Raw genomic sequence first — 18,080 nt, 5'->3', positions numbered from 1 at the left:
GAAAAATATCTTGAACACAATCATAAGTTCAGACCAGACAGGTTTTGTACCCGGAAGATACATAGGTGAAAATACTAGATTAATTTATGATTTAATGCATTATACAGAAGAAAGAAATATCCCTGGATTGTTGTTAATGATTGATTTTGAAAAAGCTTTTGACACAGTTTCATGGAATTTTATTGATAAAGCTCTTACATTCTTTAATTTTGGGCCTTCTCTAAGAAGATGGATTTCAGTATTTCAGTATTTCAATGTAATATTGTATCAGCTATCAATCAAGCAGGTCATTTATCCAATTTTTTTAAACTAGGCCGTGGCTGTCGTCAGGGTGATCCAATTTCACCATATTTATTTTTACTATGTGCAGAAATTTTAGCTTTAAAAATAAAAAATAACAAAAAATTAAAGGTATTAAAATTGATGAGGAGGAATATTTAATGTCTCAATATGCGGATGATACGCTAGTTATACTAGATGGAACAGAACAATCCCTAAGAAACTGTATTGAAGAAATAAATAAATTTTATAAATTATCAGGACTTAAAATTAATCTCTCTAAGACACAAATAGTATGGATAGGAAGCAAAAAGTATTCAAATGAAAGATTACTTAATGAAATGAATTTCCAGTGGACAACACAATTTAAAGTATTAGGTATTTATTTTGACGTGGACTTAACTAGAATTCCAAAACTTAATTATGACAAAAAATTGGTTAAAATTAAGAATATAATACTACAATGGAGTAAAAGACGTACAACTCCCTTGGGTAGGATTTCACTTATTAAATCACTACTAATAGCACAGTTAAACCATCCCTTTATTGCTTTACCTTCACCTTCTGAATGTTTTGTTAAAAATCTAAATAACGTTATGTTTAATTTTCTATGGAGATCTAAAGTGGACAAGATAAAAAGAAAACAAATTACTCAAGAGTATAAGAGTGGTGGATTGAATATGATCGATATAAATAACTACATTAAGGGCTTAAAATCATCTTGGATTAAAAGACTATTCAATGGCCAGGATTCAAAATGGAGATCACTTATTCAAAAAGCCTTTAATATTGAAAAATTATTTAATACTGGCTCAAATTATATTGAACTAATTTTACAAAGTATAACTAATAATTTTTGGAAAGATACATTAATTGCCTTCAAGAACATAGAAGACAAAATGAAAATAGATTCCTGGGAAGATTTCATCTCTCAACCATTATGGCACAATAAAAAACTCAAAATTGACAATAAGCCCATTTTTTACTCTAAATGGTTTATCAATGGTGTAATATTTATTTCAGATTTGTTAGATGAACAGGGAACTTTTCTAAAATTAGAAGAACTTCAAGCAAAATTTAATATAGAAACCAATTTTTTAACCTATGCAAGTCTACAGAAAGTTATAAAAGTAGCTATGGCTGTAGAAAAAGTAAACAAAGAAAGATCAAACCCAAAGCCCATTCTACCTTTTTATTTAAAATTATTCTGTTTAGCTAAAAAAGGAACAAAACCTATGTATAATATTTTGAATACAGAACATGTAGTACCTTTCTCAAAAGTGAAATGGAGTAAACATTTTGAAATTCAAGATTCCCTATGGGAAATGCTATACAAAATTCCTTTCCAATGTACAAAAAGTTCTAAATTACAATGGCTACAATTCAGAATAAATCAACATATCTTAGTTACAAATAAAATTTTATATAAAATGGGTTTGAAAGATACTAAATTGTGTAGCTTCTGTCAGACATGTGAGGAAACAATTTTTCATATTATGTGGGAATGCCAGAAGGTTCAAGAACTTATAAATAGTTTTACCATTCTTTGCGAAGCTCATAATATAGAATTTCCAATAGATAGTTGTACATTCATACTTGGAAACCCAATACCCAATAGTAAGGAATTAAATACAATACTGTTATGTATTAAATCATTTATATACAGAACTAAATGTCGTAATGAGGTTTTGAGATTACAAGGATTACGTGGAGATGTTAAAACATTACTATCTACCATGAAATATAGCGCAACAAAAAGTAATCAAATTAAAGAGTTTAATAATAAATGGAAAAATTGGCTTTCACTTATGTAAGACCCTGCAAATAGGCACTTAAAGATATTTTGCACAATCCTTGGACATACTCTTACCAGTACTTTAATGAACAGACATTTATCTTTGATCATGCTCTTCTTTTACCATTCTCAACCCTCTCCCCTCTCTCTCCTTCTTTCTTTCTCTCTCTCTCTCTCTCTATCTCTCAGTTGTCACAATTATAATTTTTTTTGTTTATTTGTTTATTATATTCATTAATGATATAATGTTGTAATCCAGATTATAGACATGTGTGTGACAATTGGTATTAATAAAAAAAAAAAAAAAAAAAAAAAAAAAAAAAAAAAAACACCCAGATCTAGAAATTTGAGTAGAGTTGACCGACCAATTAAAAAATTACCGTCCGGATAAATGAACCAAAAAATAACGTTAAAATTCATTTTGTGGTGAAAAAAGACCGTCCGGATACGGAACGCGGAATTCCGGTTAAACGAGACAAAATAACGTTAAAAAATTCCGTTCCCATGAAAAATCGTCCGGAAACTGAAGCGTCCGGATATCTGAGGGTCCACTGTATATTTGAATTTTTCTGGAAAACAAATTTCCCACCTACCTACCGACCTATTTTTTTCCAAGTCGGGAGAAAGCAAACAAACATTATTTTAAAGATGGCCTCAATACACACTATTTTACGAAAGCTATTTGTAAATAGATTGCAAATATATGCAAGCCGCACGGCCAAGTCTGAAGTTAAGTTTCTTTTATGATAACGTCAAAAATATGGATTTTGAATTTTTATCACATATTCGTGGTTTTCTTTATTATGCCACACTCCTTAGTGCGATAATATTTAAATATAGACAAAATTGAGTAAATTTTTAGAATTCAAATAAATATTCGATAATTAACGAGCGTCACCAATATAAACAATATGTATACATAGGCTGCACAGTCCAGTCTGAAGTTGCGCTAGGTTTATAACAACGTCATCAGTAGTGTTCTACTTCTTGTATTGTCTCATAAATACTACATCGTATATATATACCAATTTCAAATAAACGAACTAATTATAACATATTTCTAGCGGGGTTTTTTTTCTTAATATTTCCACTCCATGTCCAATAAGCCATAATAAAGTTATCAGAAAAGGACACATTTTAATTTTTATTAAGTTTTGGTTTGTTTTATGAAGGAAATAATCATTTTTCTCCAAAAAAAAAATCTTTATTTCAACGTTTGTGACATTTTAACCCTGGGCCGTGCGCACCATCTGCGACCTTTAAAGACCGAAATTTTTACAAAAATGTCAAGTTTACACAACCAAAATCAAGCTGACTCGGATTTTCTAAACAAAAAATATTTTAGAATAGAATCAGTATATCTAGGACCATGCAATTTGACAAAAACGTCATTGTCCAAGAACTTTAAGGACAACCCTCGTATGATAGGTAAAATGGAATTTTGTTCGCAGCAATTACAATGCAATTATAACGATTTGTTGTTAAATTTGATTTTGATTTATTATCCTAGTTCTTCCTGGTGTGTGTGCAAAAATAAAAATAGATACACGAGACACTCCATCTTTTATTTACAATACCTATTTTATTAATATAAATTTGTTACATTTAAAGTCATTTCACAGCGTTCCCTTCATCTTTTGGTTTTTGCCTCCCATTCTTCTATGACTTTTTTCATGTATTCTAGATGACCAACTGGTCGGTGAGCTGTAAAATCAGGAGGAAAAATATCAAGTTTAAATGCAGAGGATCCAATTTTAAAATTAAATCATAAATTACTCAGTGTTTATGCAGGGATAATGTAAATTACTTAAACTGATTTAGAGATAATCATATATTTAAACCAAAATCTCATAAAAAGTCATCTTTCTAAAATTTCACATGCAAGAATTTTCTTTATTCTCATTTAAAACATGCACAATGTTTATCATATTTTTATCAAGTAAGGAGATAATATTTTAGGTGTGGTCTAACAGTTGCAGACTCTCTATTCATTGCACACTGAACGTAACAGATTGATCTAGTATAATATTACTTTAACAGAGAACACATTATAATGGATATCATTACAAAGTTGCCATTGTAAACTTCTAAAGGATTAAGATACCCGTGTCTCTACCAAGTTAACCTCCTCTGTCAATGAAAGAATAATACACTGTATTCTTTCATTGTTATGTCAATTCTATACAGGCCCGTAGGAAGCAATTTCAGTTTGGGGGGGGGGGGGCACAGCCAAACATTTTCAGTTGGGAAGGCACTATCAACTACCTTGACAAGCAAAAAAAAAAAAAAAAGGTCATCAGCCGTTTTTATTGAGGGGGCACAAGCATATAGTAGCTAAGTTTTCTATAGTATTCTATATATTGGCAAAATTATTGGGGGCACGGCCCCCCGTGCCCCCCCCCCCCGGTTCCTACGGCCATGCTATATCTATTTAAATATAGATTTTTTTTTCAATTGACAATGGGTTTTATCAGTAAGAGAATGGAAAGATATACTTTATTTTAACCTTTGGACTTCACAAGACCTTTATTATTTAACCTTGGATCAAACGAGACCTATACTTTATTATTTTACCTTGGACGACACGAAGTCGATGCTTTATTATTTAACCTTGGACACAACTAGGGCTATACTTCATTATTTAACCTTGGACTACACGAGACCTATACTTTGTTATTTTACCATGGACCATACAAGGCCGATACTGTATTATTAAACTTTGGACAACACGAGGCCTATACTTGATTATTCAACTTTGAACCACACGAAACCGATACTTTATTGAATCTTGGTCCACAGGAGACCCATAGTTTATTATTTAACCTCGGACCAAACGAGACCGAATTATCATTTAAGGAGGGATTCTTCTCATATTTCTTGCATTTAAAAATTAATGAAATTTTCATCGATTCAAGAAGACATTATCACTAAGTGATGGTATCAATAAAATTAAATTTGGCCGTTTTATTTTAGAAGCAAGGTCAGGTCAAGGTCATTATCTTTTTCCTTGACATTAAAAATGAAAAATTACTGTTGCCAATCATACGATGCCTACTTCTATTTCATAAAAGATTAAATTTTTTTTTTTTCTTTTTGCATAAAAAGATATTACTATATAGGATCTATCAGATGATACTACCAAATTGACACAAATAATTTAACTAAAATAGATATTGGCTAATCCGATTTTCCTCTATTTTTCTTAAATTTTTTGGATATATATTGGTTATTTTTATATACTTTGTATATTTAAATTTTTCTGATTTTCACATATGGTAAAGTAGTCATATAAAGATACAAAATGATACAAAAACAAAAGTTTTGACCGTTTACTAAGAGAGAAAAACACTTTTAATTGAGTTTTAGCTCAAATCTATAGATTGGAAGCTTTTAAACGCTAATAAAAATGTCGTTTGTTTAGAAAACCATATTTATTTGACACATTTTAAAACTTTAGTCTATTATTATTAATTTTACTTACATTTGAAAATTTCTTTAAGTCTCTGATTGTTAATTTTTTTTAAAATTAAATCTATTGTTCTATAGTAATTTTGAAAAGCAGAAAAGGAGATATTTTCATACGCCACTATTCCGCCAAAAATATAGTCCCTGCTAGATTTCAAACTCAGTTTACCATTTCTATTTAAAGTTGTACAATTATGACGAGGAAAGAAAAATATGACCTTTTAAATTCCTTACATCTACATATAAAAGACATATAAGCAAATATACTTTGAATATTTCATCTAGTCAGAAACCAGACAAGAACCACATGAGACCTATACTTTAGTATTTAACCTTGGACGGCACGAGGACGATACTATATTTTTACTTTTAATATAGACTAAAAATATTCATTGAAAGACTTGTTCCCCACTAATGAACCTTAATCCCCCACGCCTAACTCCACCCAGACCCTAAAAAAATTTGAAGTTAAAAGAATTCTCTTTACGTGGGGGCTAATCAAAGATTTTTTCAGCTGTTATTTTTCCCGATAATGCCCCCCCCCCTTTTCAAAATCTACTCTATAAAAGAGCCTGACATGGTTTCTTTTTTTTTTTCAAAGGAAATACAGTAATTAAAAAAAATTCCAAATTAATACGACTGGTAATGTTTATTTAACCCCGCTTGTCTCATTGCATTTAGCTAGGACTTCAGCAAATGTAAACAAGTAAGATAGCATGAACTGCTTAATAAATTATGAGTTTTTATCATTTAATTATTGAATCATATAATAAAACAATTATTTTTTCGGTCAATACGATGATTTAGCCACCTTCGAAGTACAATATTCACCTCGCTCTTCTGGTTAGGCGAATACTGTACTCCTCAGGTAGCTAAATCATTGTATCAACCACAAAAACAGCAATAATTGTATAATATCACCTATACTTTGTTATCTTGGACCATACGAGGACGATACTTTGTTATTTATTACCTTGGACCATACGAGACTACAAAAGCCCATGGAGCTCATTTTCGTAGGTTAAAAAAAAATATTTTTCGCGTTATAATGCGAAACTTTTGCGTTATAACGCGAAACTTTCTCCGTAAAACAGAGATATTAGCATAAGTCTCCATTTTCTTTTAATTTAATGAACTAGTTTATTCATTACAATGAAAATTAAAAGACTATTTTGAACTTGGATTATCATAAGCTGAAATTTTATGTTTTCTCGCTATTGAATGTGTATTTCCCTTTTAAAAATCTTTTTTGCCGTAACTTATAGTTTTCATATGACGTATTTTCTCTCCGAGTTATTTCCCTTGGCCGCCATCTTGGTCAACCTGGTAATTTTTCCTCTTTGTCTTACCAGTTGTAAGAGGGTGTAGCAAAAATATTTGGGGAAAAATCTTTGTAGAATATTAAAAATGAAATAAAGGAGGTTTCAACAAATCTATATTTTTCAGAAAAATAATGTTTCCTACCCCACAATGGCCAGTATAAAAAGTTAAAGTTGGTTGAATAATAAAGGAATATGGGCATGTTGACCTCCAATATGGCGGCCAACGGGAAATAACTCTTACTAATTTAGGCCTACTGAAAACTATCTATTGTCTTTCTCAACGCTGTTCAAACATTTTCAAAGTAAGCGAGTTTTTCCAAAGTGAAAATATATAGTTATAGATTTCGGGAAAATGATCCCCCAGTCAGTCAAGATCACAAGTTCCTACGTAACATGACTATATATATTTAATATATATATATATATATATATATATATATATATATATATATATATATATATATATATATATATATATATATATATATATATATATATATATATAATTTCGCTTTATAACGCGAAAGTTTCCCGTTTATTCGCGAAATTTTGGCGTTATAACGCGAAAAATATTTTTTAGCCTACGAAAATGAGCTCAATGGGCTTTCGTACGAGACTGATACTTCTTTATTTAACCTTGGACCACACGAGTCAAAAACTTTATTATTTATCTTTGGACCACACAAACCCATTCCTGTATTATTAAATATTGCACCAAATGAGGACGATGATTCGTTAATTAAGGGCATACGCAACGTAGTTTGAACTTTATTGTCTTTTTCCCTGGAGTTAAAGAGTTCCAATACTTAAAGGAACTGTGTGTTACATTTTAATGTCTATATATGCTGTTGTACACTTCTTCTAAAACAAGTTTGGATAAACAAAACATCTAGAATATATGTTTCTAGATGTCTTCTAAAACAGGTTTGTATAAGCAAAACATCTAAAATGTATGTTTAGTAATTTTTGTACATTTTTCCTTGAATCATACAAGAATTTTCATCAATTAACATCTTTTCGAAACCCCTGGTAATGCTTCCTGATTTTTTGTCTACGAACATCTGATGGCACTATAATCTTAAATTAAGAATATCTTGAAATATTATCAGTAGGTAAGGTACGTTGCGTATGTCCTTAACTTTGGATCACTTGAGGTCGATACTTTGGACCACAGCAGGCCTATACGTACTTTATTATTTTACCATGGACCTCAAAAGAGACCTATACTTTCTTATTTATAATACTTTGTCATTTAACCTTGGACCAAACGAGGTTAATAGTGTATTATTAAACCTTGGGCAACAAAAGGCCTATACTTTATTATTTAACCTTGGACCACACAAGACCTAAAATTTATTATTTAACCATGGACCACACGAGACCTACTTTTTATTATTTAACCTTGTACCACACAAGGCCTATACTTCAATATTTATTATATTATTTAATCTTAGACGGCAAGAGACATATATTTTTATTATTCAACCTTGGACCACACGAGACCAATATCAATTCATTATTCATCCAACACATTATATTTCATCGGTTTATATCGGATGTAGAAATCATTTAATGACAGATATAAACATTTAATCCTTTAACTAAAAGGGCTCAGGAAGAATATTGATATTAAAAAGATATTAAATTGATATTAAAAGACGCTTGAGTTTCTGATTGACAATATCTATGTAGTTTTTGAAGATCACAAACTGTCGGAATTCCCAAGGGTACCAATTGTGCCCCGTTATTAGCATACTATTTTTTATATTCATATGAAGCAGAATTTATTCAAAAATTTCTACATGAGAAGAAGGAAACAAATGCTGTGGCCCTCAACTCAACATTTACATATATCGACGACGTTTAATCAATTAACAATAGTTACTTCCATTCATATGTGGAATCGATATGTCCCATTGAACTTGAAATAAAAATACCACATAATCTGATAAATTTGTTTCATATTTGGATATTTTAGTAGAAAAAGACGTTAATAGTAACCTTCATACAGAACTTTATGATAAACGTGATGACTTCAATTTTTCTATCGTCATTTTCCCTTTCTTATGTAGCAATATACCCTTATCACCTGCATGTGGGGTTTATATCTCCCAGTTGATTCGATACGCAAGAGCATGCTCCCGTACAAATAATTTCTCAAATGAGGCAAGCTATTCACAAACAAGTTGATGAAACAAAATTATCTACAGTCTCGTTTAAAGTCATCATTTCGTAAGTTCTACGGTCAATATAATGAACTTGTCAGCAAATACAGTCTATCATTAAATCGAAAGCTGACTAACGTTTTCTTCATACTAATTGTTAGGCCATTATTCACACACTGAATTGTCTAGAAATTTTTCCCAATCATGACAAGGAGCACACAGCTGGTGTGACCCGTCGACATGGGATGCTTACTCCTCCATGGCACCTAATCCCACCTCTGATGTTTTTAGAGGTCCCTGTTTGCTCTGCTCCTGTTTTGTAATGTTCAAATGGACTTTTGAGCTTGATTACTGTTCATTATCTCAACACTTCAAAGAAAAATGTGATTTATTCCAGCATCTCCTTTCACCTAGTGTACGACAACCAACAAGCTTTTCTGATGAAAAATCTCAAGGAAAATCAATTTCTATGAATTTATTCATATTATAGAACACTTATGTTTATTCATTATCTATTCTTCTTTGAATGCGTTACAAATTCGGTGGCCATAATATCTACTATTAAGTATGGGATGTGGATAACTTGATACTTACTCTTATGTATGGGATGTAGATAATCTTGGTATTTATCTAATGTATGGGATGTGGATAACTTGATACTTACTCTTACATATGGGATATGGATAACTTGATACTTACTCTTATGTATGGGATGTAGATAATCTTGGTATTTATCTAATGTATGGGATGTGGATAACTTGATACTTACTCTTACATATGGGATATGGATAACTTGATACTTACTCTTATGTATGGGATGTGAATAACTTTGATACTTACTCTTATGTATGGGATGTGGATAATCTTGTTATTTTTCTAATGTATGGGATGTGCATAACTTTTATATCTACTCTTACGTATGGGATGAGGATACCCTTGATACTTACTTTTATGAATGGGATGGGGATAACCTTTAAGTTTCAAGTAGTCCTCAGCTTGCTTAAACTACAAAATAAAGATAAGAAAATGATATATTAATGCAAATGCAAATTTCAGTTTTTTATGTTCATGTAAAGTCTCATTTGAACTTTGTGGTGAATCTTCAACAAACAAAACAATAATGCATATAAGATGACTATGCTTAAAATTGTCACTGTTGAGATTAAATACAATGTTCAACAGTATTTTTGCAAAAATAAAAGCAGCAATAAAAAAATATTTGAGTTAGGAGAAAGGATAAAATTCACATATCTAGGCTGTCACCAGGTTTCTGGAAAGGGGGTGCTAGGGAGGGTGTGAAAGGGGCAGGGTTGGCCGGGAAATACCAGTGGTGGGAATTACCAGTGGTAAATACCGGTATTTCCCGTCCCGGGAAATACTACAAATTTTCTCTTAAGTGGGAAATACTGGGAAATACAAAATTGAAGTTTTTTTGTTTCTTTAATTCATTCAATCTTATGCAAAATTCAGAAATAAAATAAATGTAAAAACAGATGAATAATATTGAATGTGTCTCAAACTGCAATTTTACATATTCGGAGTGTATTATCACTACTCCAGGTCCCCTACCCATAAGCATTCTGTAGCAGTACATGTTTCCCTGGCAATATATTAAGAACAGAACTGAAGCTGTTTTAATTCAAGTTTCTTTTCAGTTTTGTAAAATTATTAAGTTCATTAATTATAAATACAAGAACAAAATAAACTTGTTTCAATCCTTCTATAAACACCTTAGTTATTACAATCAATCATGTTGTTTTAACAAATTGCTCTGGACGGTTTTATGCTCCTATTTTGAGAGATAATTACTTTGAGTAGAACTGAAAGGCTTCTTCTTATATATATGATATTTACACCATACTCTACATTTAGCAATTTTCTTAGTTTTCTTAGATCCTTCATTAGTTACATAAAAACCCCAACTGGGATCTTTGGGACCTTTAAAGACTACATCAGACTCAAGCATGAAACACATAACACTCATGACTGGAATGTGAAAAATAGTGTCATATGCATATAATTATATAAAAAGGTTACTTGGAAACCAAACTATTTTGAATCAGGAACAGAGATACCGGGTAGATATTTTAGCCAATAAGGTGTCTATACCCTGACAAATATGATTAAAATTATGAAATATATAGGCTATTTCTTATTTCCCAGTATTTCCCGGGAAATACCAGTAAATCCCGGGAATTACCAGTATTTCCCACTGTCCTGGGAAATACCATTATTTCCCAGTTTTTTGCCAACCCTGGAAAGGGGTATTCCCTTTCCTAAGCCAGAAAATTCTTTAAAAAAAAACAAAAACAAAAAAAAAACTTGTATCATTTTGGTGGGTTCCTGTGCATTTGGAAGTCATTTTTTGTTAAATTAAGCAGTAATCAAAATATAGAAACACTACTTAAAACAGATAAATAACGAAGTTATTGTTTAAAAATGAATGTTTTCAAGATTTTTAAATTGGCATTTCTCCCTCTGATTCCGACAGTCTTGCTTATAAGACATCTTTAAATAATATGACTTCTCACACAAGTTCACGCTTGATAGAATCAACAAGCTCATCGAAACTTAAAATCAACAATAAGAATTTGACATTGAAAAATGAAGAAAGCTTCCATCCATAACAATACCATTACATGTTCATGGTGTATTTTATTCTTAATTTAATAATATCATACATTGGCTATACATGTATGTTAAATTATGCTTTATTTTCCTTTTTTATCTATGGCCATCAATTTTATTTCCATTTTCTACTCTCTAGGCCTATATACATAGAGACTGATCCCCTGCAGCTACCATTAGTTTGTAACATTGGCAATTATTGGGTTTGTAAAACATAGTCTTCTTAAAAGAGAATACTGTGGACAAATAGAGAAATTTGAATACTGAATCAAACCTCAAAACAATTCTGATACAGTTGAACTTTTGTATCTTGAACATCAATACACTGTATCTTGAATATTTTGGATATGTTAAATTAATTTGTAAATCCCAACCACTTTGTCTTGGAATTCATGTATTTTACCCTTAATATCTCAGACCCTTGGATATCTCAGTCCCATCTTGTTCCAGATAATGAAATTTGACTGTAATTGCTGTTATATGCTTTTAGTTTTTTTATTTAAAAAAATTGTATTTGAACATGTTGAAGTATTTTCATGTTCGAGAAATGACAAATTCTGACCTTTTAAGATCATGTGAATGAGAACTACTTATATCAGAGAACAATTTAAATTCAGCTCAAAGTGATTACAGAACCTGGGTTTCATATTCTCAGAATTTCTGAAATTGCACATCAATCTCTCAGATAACTTTCTCAACATCAAGGCTGACCAAGACTTGAAAATAAGCCAATTCACTGAAGTCACTCATTGTATTGTTTCTGAATGGCTCAAAAGAAAAGCCTTAATTCAACAAGAAAAGCAACCATCAAGGTGGTAATTTTTTTTTTTACTTTAATTTACATCTACATGTAATATCCAAAAGTTGTTACTTTTACTATATATTACAGTACTATAATACCTGCAGTCATACGGTACTGAAAAGTTCAATTTTTATTTTTAAATGTTCTTGAAATTTACATCACATTTTTATGCCCCCGTATCGAAGATTCGGGGGTATATAGTTATATAATTTTTGCCCTGTCCATCCGTCTGTCGGTCTGTTTGTCTGTTTATCTGTTTGTCTGCAAAAACTTTAACATTGCCCATAACTTTTGATTGCTTGGAGCTATGGCTTTCATATTTCACATGTGTATTCCTTGTGACAAGGCCTTTCTTTGGGCACCATCATATTTGACCTTTTGACCTTGACCTTGGAGTTTGACCCAGTTTTACAAAATTTTACCTAACTTTAACCTTTGCCATAATTTTTTAACAGTTGGTGCTACGGCTTTCATACTTCACATATGTAATCCTTGTGACAACACCTTATTTTGGATACCAACAACTTTGACCTTTTGACCTTGACCTTGGAGTTTGACCTACTTTTGATATACTTTAAACTTGGCCATATCTTTTGAATGGTTTGTGCTAGGGCTTTCATATTTCACATGTGTATTTCTTGTGAGAAGGCCTTTCCTTGGGCACCATTAATTTTGATCATTTGACCTTGACCTTGATGTTTGACTTACCTTTGAAATTTTTTTACCTTTTACATATCTTTTCAATGGTTGCTGCTAGGGCTTTCATATTTCACAGGTATATTCCTCGGGACAAGAATTTACTTTGGGTACCAACATATTTGATTTGCATTGAGAAAGTTTAACCTTTGCTAAAAGTTGCCATACAGGGGTATCAGTTTTTCACAAACACATCTTGTTTGTTCATTTCCTGCACTGCATATTTTCTATTAATTTGGAGCTAAACTTCAAAATCATTGTAAAATCTGCCTTTCTTTCATTTTGCATTTTAGTTAAGTTTTTGTCTAATTCTGAACCCTAGAAAAATAAAATATGTGAATCAAACATACAGAGCAATTAAATTGTTGTTTAAAGTCAAGTGTCAAAAGTTTAAAGTCCCAGACTGTTCAGTACTTATTTCCTATGACATTCTTCCATACTGAGTAGCTTCAATACACATAATTTGCATGCATTGTTGGATTTTTTTTTTAAAGTGTAGACTTTTTTCCCTGATATCTATATACATCACTTTTACAAACAGTATAGTTTTAGTCAAGGCATACATGGTTCAATTTTGCACTTTCAATGTACAAAATTTATAAAACAGGTTCGGATTTTCTTTGTGTCCAGTTTTCTTTCCTCACATCCAGAAACCTCCATTGATGCAATTGGCATATCATTTAATGGTGTATGCAGTTGTATTGTGTAATTTCAATGTGTGTCAAAGGGCAGATCACTACAACTACATAAAACTACCATAGAATTAGAACTCTCAGTGTGCAATGTCCTTAACAAATTGTTGCTACATTTCAACTTTTTAAACTTTATACTATTGTTTTCAGCTTAATTTGTATCACTCAATATCACCATTCCTTGCCACCATCTAACAGTACTTTCAGTATTCTAATTTTCTAAGCCATTGCCAGTGTAAAAGGAGACTAGTCACTTTTAAGGATATCCGCTCCTCACCCTGGAACGATAACTCTTAAAATTATTTTTCAATTAAAGAAGGCTCATAATGAAGCTTAATTGAAATTAAAATCTTTTCAAGCAACGATTTTCATTTCAGACATCTCAATATGACTCAATGTTCTTTGATGTCTTAGATATGGTCTTCTAAAAAGTTGACATTTGTACCCCGGAAAAGTATAAAAATAAGTACACTTTTAGAGAAATCAAAGTTCCTTTAATCTTGCCTTGTATAACATTGCTTATTAGTATGTGATTAAATTAGAAGTGATCTGTGATGTTTTGCAATGGTAGCACATTTAAACTCTATATCATACTATGCATTATTATGATATATATAACAATTGAAATTAATAAAGAATATATACCAGTAAGCAATTTCCTGGAAATATATTTGGGATTTGCTAATTTTTCCTATATATATAATATGTCTTTATATGATTAACTACAATGAGGAACTTTGGAGAAATACCAATATACATTACTTTGTGAATTCAGAGACATTTTTGAGAGCATTATCAATTACTTAACTGTTGATTTTCAGAACCTGAGGATCAGACTACCTTAAAATATGAACGTTTTGTCTAGTCAGTAGGTCAAATTTTGTTTTTTTAAATTGACATTTTCGTGTTAAAAAATTCTTCATCAACAATTATTTTATTACAAAATCCTCCACTGGTAGGTATGTAGAATTTAGGAAATTTACGAATACTCACTGTAATCAAATTCCAGAGCATGGTCTTGACAGCATCGAGTTTACATAATGGGAATAAAATTTGTACTTTGGATGCAAAAGTGTATCCTTGAAACACATTTATGAATGCCAATTTTTCAAATTTATTTGATCAGTGCATACTATCTATTTAACATATTTTACTTAAGTCAGACTCAGGTACTCTTCACATAATTACCCTAAAAAATATGTTTCATTCATGATCAACATTACAATAAATGTTAAGAATATTGATGTGTATGTAAAAGTTTACAAAAAGGGCAGATATTCAATGTATAGGGAAAACTCAGAGGGTAATCGAAAGCAAATGGTAACACCAAAGGACTTCCAGCTTCGCGGAAAAAATGTTTACTGACAAGAAAAGACAGTGAAAATGATAAATACTGGCTAAAGTCTGGTTTTCCAGGCTAACGCGACACCGGGAAGACTCATTTCATTTAATGTATATTAACTAATTTGTTACATAATTTATAGGACACTTGCTATACTAGCATGCTATATGTTATACCATGATTATCACTAGGGCTGGGATGATACAACTTTTTCTATATCGATATGTTTCACAATATTAGAGCCACGATATGTTGAATTGGTTATAAAATCTTTTTTCTGTATTAAAATGAACAAAACATTTCTTCACAAATAAGAATAATTTATTCAAAGAAGTCGTATATCAGTTGTACACAAATGGTGTTTATTATTATGTATTTCATATTTAGAATATTTATTTTATATATTAAACCCAAAATGTCAAGTATACAATATATAAATAGTGCACGTTTTTGAGGGTAACAGTTGAAATTGACACCCCAAGGAAAACCATTGTCAACCGACGCGTAATTATCGCCCTTGCGTTGTTACCATGAAACCATGTAAACTTACGTTCTTCCCAGGTCGATTTAGAGAGATGAGCTCCTAACAAACGCATCAACATTTAGGAAAATCATAACTGTAGGGGACAGAACCATTAAAACGAAATAAATTAATGCTTTAGAGTCCAGAAATAGGCACTGAAGTGGGTGGGGATATTTTTTCCCAGCTTAGAGCTTTCGTCCCTTGTAGAGTTTATGTATATAGGTGTGGTACGTCTTTTTTAAACATGGTTTTTCTTGACTGAAAGTGTCAGAATCTTTATTTTACTGGTAACTGTTACGAATGTGAAATTCGTCTATCGACAGGTCAGGTACAATCACTAGATTTAGCTACGTAGCTTGAATTACCTACATAGCTTTATTTACCTACCTGAAGTAGCTTTATTTAGCTACTAAATCAAACTTATTTCTTAAATTAGCATTTTTCCCAGAAAGTGCAGAAAATTGCACTTTGGAGCAGTGATAATTTTCAACTTTGAACTCATCTGAAAACAATTCATGAAAAAATCACTCTTGGAGATGTGTTTTTCGTACATGCCAACTTTTGAAGTTCCCATGGGGGATTTTGCGCATGACGACAATTTTCAAAGATTTAAATTTTTTACATTTTGTCGTGAAAATAAATGTTTATCCCATTTTTTTTAATTAATAATATCAATATCACTTGTGAATACAATTTAAGAATAAATAATACAAACAAATTTTTTCCTTCCAAAATTCAAATATCTTTTCTTAAATAGGTACCTCTCTCACTAAAGAAGTGGTGTCTGTTTAGTTTAACAACATTATGTTTGAAAAAGACACATAATTTGGTTAAAAATGTGAAAATGTACAACTTTCTGTTCAATAAATTTTTTTGCAAAGTTTTAGAAATATATTAGGTTTTGTTACTGTACAGTTTCTGGGAAACATTTGTAAAATTCTATATATTTACATTTTACACAATTAGAATTTCCTAATTAGACATTAAATATTAAAAGAAATATTGAAACATGCAATGCATTGTGTGTGTGAGGGTGTTTGTGTGTGTGTGTGTGTGTGTGTGAGAGAAAGAGAGATAAGAAAATTTATTGTGGTATGTACTTTAAATAGAAGTGTCATTTTATTCCTTATTAGAAAGTAAACATCATGATGATTAATTTTATCACACACACAAAACATAAATTTACTCTTGAGATCATCAATTATTTAAAACAAGGATACCCCCTATCCCAAACCAAAATTAAAATTGTTATAATCATGATGAACTTTTGCATAATCTTGGCAGTGTTGTGTGGGTATTCCCTTGTCATGTTACATTTGGGGGGGGGGGGGGGGAATTCAGTGTACCTGAGGTATAGGACTTTGTTATTTCATCTAAATAATTTTCATCTTATTTTAACTGGTAAACTTTACAATATTTTTATTACAAGCAGATAAAATCAGCAGCTATGCTTAGTTGTTTTCTACTTTTGTTTTTAAAAAACGATCAACATGGATTAATTCCGATTTTGTTGTTAGCTTATCATATCACTATTAATTTTTGTTTTTTAATAAAATATTTAATTAGCCCCTAAATCTATGTGTTTCACTATGCATACCCCTTCTGACTGAAAAAGTTTAATCCCCTAACCGCTCCAGGCTAATTGTTACCTGTACCTTAACAGCTGTGTGCGTTCAAGCGAGAAGTGATTTCCTGTGGCTAATTAACACCTCTGCATGAGTTAAATAAACAAGAAGTAATCTGTGTGCATTGAATAAACAAGTCTGATATTCTAATCCCGATTGACAAAATTTTGCAGTAGGGAAACTCTGAAAATCGGAAATTTTAGGCTGATTTTTTTCAAATCAGGATTTTAGGGCAATTTTGCTTTCCCGATCGGGAGAGCGGGATCAAAGGGTAAAATCGGGAGGATCCCGCCTAAATCGGGAAAGTTGGCATGTATGGTCTTTTTCTGCACCAATGCAATCAAAATTTTAAAAGTTTTGGGGCTGTATACAACAGTTAATTTGTGACCAAACAGTTACTTCTTGAATGAAATAACAAAGAAAACCAGTTTTGGTTAACATGAGCACAATGCGAAGTAGTCATACTTATCCACGCCTCATCGCACACAAGGTGGTGTACAGTTACTCAAACAATGGAAATACATCTTTTCCTTAAAAGTGTTCAAACGCAGCAATGTTAAAACTATCTCTGCTTTGGATTGCTTTTTAAATAACACCTAGAATAAATATTAGTAGACATTTACTTTCGATTTTTTGTCGTTTTAAAATAAAAAGCAAAATTGTGAAAAGTTGCCTTCAAATAGCTAAATAAAGCTACCTGAGGTAGGTAAATAAAGCTACGGTAGGTAATTTTAGCTACGTAGCTA

This window comes from Saccostrea echinata, unplaced genomic scaffold (assembly GCF_033153115.1).
Source record: "Saccostrea echinata isolate AGI-Se365-2 ecotype Australia unplaced genomic scaffold, CSIRO_AGI_Sech_v1 ptg000056l, whole genome shotgun sequence".
Classification (NCBI taxonomy): Eukaryota; Metazoa; Mollusca; class Bivalvia; order Ostreida; family Ostreidae; genus Saccostrea; species Saccostrea echinata.
Note: the sequence above shows the minus strand (reverse complement) of the source record.